General features: G+C 34.4%; 1 long non-coding RNA gene across 1 annotated transcript; it reads right to left on the bottom strand.

The window, feature by feature from the left end:
- Nucleotides 1-1,547: 1,547 nt before the first annotated feature.
- Nucleotides 1,548-4,218, bottom strand: LOC115988684. Its single transcript, XR_004091620.1, has 3 exons — nucleotides 3,969-4,218; nucleotides 2,863-2,949; nucleotides 1,548-1,895 (listed from the first exon to the last, which is right to left on the bottom strand). It is a non-coding gene; the product is annotated as an uncharacterized LOC115988684 (long non-coding RNA).
- Nucleotides 4,219-4,596: the final 378 nt, after the last annotated feature.

Below are 4,596 nucleotides of genomic sequence, written 5' to 3'. Positions count from 1 at the left end.
AAGGGTGTATAAGATTTCAAGCGTGAGACTAGATGGGCTCTGTATAAAGCGCTGACCAGCCAGCCTTGGGCTGGTTATGCGATTTCTCTTCTTGTCAATTTGGTTAATTTTTATGTGGATGGCTTGGTTTTATTTGAGAAGTCTTGAGATGGGATTGTGAAATCAAGACTTATCAGTGATGAAATGGAAAATTGTCCTAAAGCTGATATCCCCTCATATAAGGATTTAAGAAAGGGAAAATGCTTAGAGTTTTGAAGGACAATGCCTTTGCAATATTTGATGAATCCTCAGACATTTCAATTTTTTTTTTTCTAGGCCAAACTTAGTTAACACACTTTGTTTCCCTTCTGCTCACCAATAAAAAATAAAATTTCTAACCAGTAAATTCATCTATGTAATTTTAATTTGTAATTTTTTAATTAAAAATATGCCACATCATTAAAATAAAATGTTAAGTCATTGTTCTGTTAGCAACATAAGTAACATTGTTAAAAATAGTTAGTAAAAGGACTTATATTGCTCATTTTGAAAATTTGAGGGATCAATTGCGCATGTTTCAAACTTGAGGGACCAATTGCGTACATAAGGTAAATTTGAGGGACCAATATTGTAGTTTCGCCTAATAAATAACATTTGGTTTATACAAAATTTGACATGTATGTTAAGAATATACAATCTAACTATTAGATTTTTAAATATGTAACAATTTTTTTTTTTAATGGGAGTTATAGCCAAACTTTATCCTTACTCAGCCAAAAAACTCTTATTATGATGTTCCAGAAAATGATTATTTTTCTCCCTTGGGAGACTTGAACTAATGGACGGGTCTATTTTTCTTTTAATAAAAATAAAAAAATAAAAAAATCCTTTTCCCATATGCGGACTTTGAAAATTAGTCCACTCCGCAAACTCTTTCTACGTCTTTTTGTCTAATAAGTCTAAACTCGCATTCTATAATAAAGTTGCCGGTCTCCCATGTATTTCTTTATTTTTTTTAATGGGTCCGGTTAAAGAGATTTACAAATAACATTTCTCTCTTCCAAGCCAATTCCTTTTAAGTCATTCCTTGGCTTTTTCCCTTAATAAAACTCAAGTCTTCTCTGCAAGTCTTTCTGCCTAAACTCTTTATAAAATTACTGGTGCCCAATCATTGGAAAAGGGAAACCCGGTTTCTTCTCTGTGTATAAATATAATGGGTGCCAGTGCCACCTCATTGAAGAAGAAATCCTCTCTCTTTCTCTCTTAAATTAAGTGATCTAAAGGACTAGATAACCGCGTCTAGATATGAGTATGACCTCCAATACAGTGACTGACATTTTGTTATGTGTCCAAAACTCCAAATGACTATGACAATATTAAAACCTAAGTGGCAGTGGGGAACTTTGATGATGCTGTCACCTTATTTTCTTCTTCTTGTCGTCGTCGACCACTACTGTCACGCCCCAAACCCAAAAGGATCCAAAGCGTGAGAGAAGTACCATTAAAAGTGAGAACGTAGGAGATTTTTTTTTTTTTTGAATTTGATAAAATAAATAAGTATATTGATCTCTTCACAATACAAGTCAAAGCTCTATGATACATTTACAAGCAATACACACTACAAATCATATGTCTCCAAATACACTTAACAATCCAACGTTCCAAATAAAATAAACACAAAGCCATGATCCTCTCTAAGGTATGCAATCTCAACAGAAAATCTAGGCCTACCACACCCAAGGCTAACAGACCTCAAGTATCCAACCTCCAATAGAATTGATTTTTGATCTCGTTGGACTTTGCAAGATTGAGTCATCAACTATTAATGGCCCAAATCTCCCAATTTAATATAGCACTCCAATCACCACCAATAAATTAAGCTCCATGCCCGACGTGTAGCTAATTTATCTGAAAAACTGTTGGAGATTGGGATGAGCTAAAGCCCAATAAGTAGCATATTTAATGGGAGTGGGGTTAATGCAAGTTTCATGATGGTAACAATTTACAAATCATGCTTTTAATTCGGGAGTTTCCAAATAGTTTCTACAAAACCATTTCCCAAAAATAATGTGACAAGAATGAATAAATTGACACAGCACAAAGCTTCTCAAAATGTTCTCATGAGATTACATACTATATATTTCTCAAAATATCTCAATATGAAACTACTTACTATACTGTGACCAATAACACACCGTTCCAAACCAGAAAATCTAACCCAAGGCCACATAATAATCGCCGACACAAAGTCGGAACTCATTGCCGACACAAAGCCGGAACTAAACTGCCGACACAAAGCCGGAACTCATCGCCGACACAAAGCCGGAACTAATAACCATCACAAAGACGGGTGCTAAGATACTAATGTCACACAGACTATAGTATCTAGCTAGGAAATCACCAAGTAATCACATGTCACAGCACATGGGTAGAACATAAAGAGCTCACATAACTTTAATTCAAAATACATAATTTCACTTCTAAGTAGTTTCATAAAACATTTGAATGCCCAAGATATTCACAAGGTTCTCAATGCCTTCAACTTATTTCTTGCCAAAGAGATTTTGTATTAACTTCCCAAATAACATAGGCCAAGATAAAGTATTTTTATATTTTTGCAAATAATGCAATAAATCCATAATACGCATTTTCTAGAATTTAATCAAAGCTGCTAGTCTTTTCTTTGCTAACAAATCATGCAAATCCCCCATATGCAATAAGAATATGCATTTTCATATATAATCATATATAGTAGGGTCATAACACAACACCTTTTAGAAAAACATAGTTCCACCATTAATTTTCCAAAATGTGTTTGACCCAAAAACAATATTTATAAGATATGGTTATTTTTCAAAAATACCCATTAAAAAGCTACTTTACCTCGGAAGGCCAACCAATTTTACCTCAACCGGGCACCACAAAATCAACTAGTCCAGTCACTAGGTCCATCACCAAGAATATCGGAACCTAAAAACATAATGATCAATCCTATCAATAACAAGGCCTTTCACAAGTACCATCACACTTATCTCCATAAATCGTAACAATACCCTAAAATCAAACCAAAGGCCCTAAAGTCTAGCTTGCCCATCCTAAGACAAGTACCCTTCCCAAGCAGAAACCAAACAAGCATCCAAGAAACTCATAGGGCTTACACAATCAAAACATTTTAAATTCACTACCGCAAAAATGTGCATCATAAGATAAAATAACATACTCATGAATCTCTTTGAGTACTAAATAGTATATTTAAACCAAGATAAGATCAACCGAGGTATGGAATTAATTCCACAATTTCTCAGCGTTTTAGTCTTACTTTCAAATTCAGTACAAAACAGGGCAGCCATTTGTAAAAATTGTTTGGTCAATGAAAAGCTATTCGATTAATTCAAAACTTTAAGGGAACATTCCCCTATATGTATAGAATGTACCACAGAAAATTTAGCCCAAAACGATTTTTCTGTAATTTATTAAAAATCATGCATTGCGGCTGACTCAAATCTGTCATGACAGCTTTAGAAAATTGCTATAGTTATAAGACTAGCCCAAATTATTTGAGAATTCACCTACATTAAAACCACCAGATTTAAAGCATATTAAGAACAAGGAATCAACCCCAAAATCTCATATAAACAACTTATCGAACACTAGGTATGCAAAAACAAAGCACATGCTCACACTCCAATTTCAGAAATTCAAAGTTAACACTCTTACAAAAAATCAACCTCAAACTTCCACAAAATCAACTCATACGATTTGGTCAAGGAAACCCAAGTTTTTAACCATGAAGAAACCCCAAATGATCACCATTTGTAAAAACCCTTAACCATTTAACAATTAAGCCCACCAAATCAAAAACCCATATACATAATTACAAGAACATCACCCAAGAAGCTCATAAATCTCATGAACATCATTATCAAAGCTTAGATTAAAATAACCTTAGGCAAAAGTATAAAACCCACTAAAAGATTAGATATTTTTACCTTAAATCAAAAGAGATGAATATGCCTTAGAGGTTCCTAGAGAGCTTTGCGGTGATCATGCCGGAAAAGATGGTGGAGATGGTGGGGAAGGAGGTACACGGTGGGAGAGAGTGAGGGAGGAGTGCTTGTTATGTTTGGGAGGAAAAAAATGAACAAAAGAAAAGTGTAGAGGGACACTTACTTTGACCGGCCAAGGAGGGAGAGAGGGAGATATTTTGAGAGTATGTGTGGTGGTAAGTGGGGTCACACATGTGGCTCCTTAAAAATCTGATTCCCTTTTTTTTCTTTTTTTTCTTTACAACAATAACAAAATTTTGTAAGAAAAATATCTTATACACAAGTCATTTGCAGACCGGTTTCTGAATCTAAGTTGGAAAATTCACTTTATAATATTATAAGGCAATCACACACATAGACTATGAATATATGTTCAATCTGACCAACAAATCAGAAAGAGCATGGAACCTTAAGACCAACCAAACAACGATATGTTAGTTTAATAAATAAGGAAAAAAGTCCAAAGAACACCCCCCCCCCCCCCTTTTTTTTTTTTTTTTTTGGGTTGGGCTGTTACAACTACTGTCTTCTTTGTCGACCACTACTGCTTCCTTTCGTTTATTTTTTAGTT

This window comes from Quercus lobata, chromosome 5, assembly GCF_001633185.2.
Source record: "Quercus lobata isolate SW786 chromosome 5, ValleyOak3.0 Primary Assembly, whole genome shotgun sequence".
Lineage (NCBI taxonomy): Eukaryota > Viridiplantae > Streptophyta > Magnoliopsida > Fagales > Fagaceae > Quercus > Quercus lobata.
This window is presented reverse-complemented; position numbering and strand designations above follow the sequence as displayed.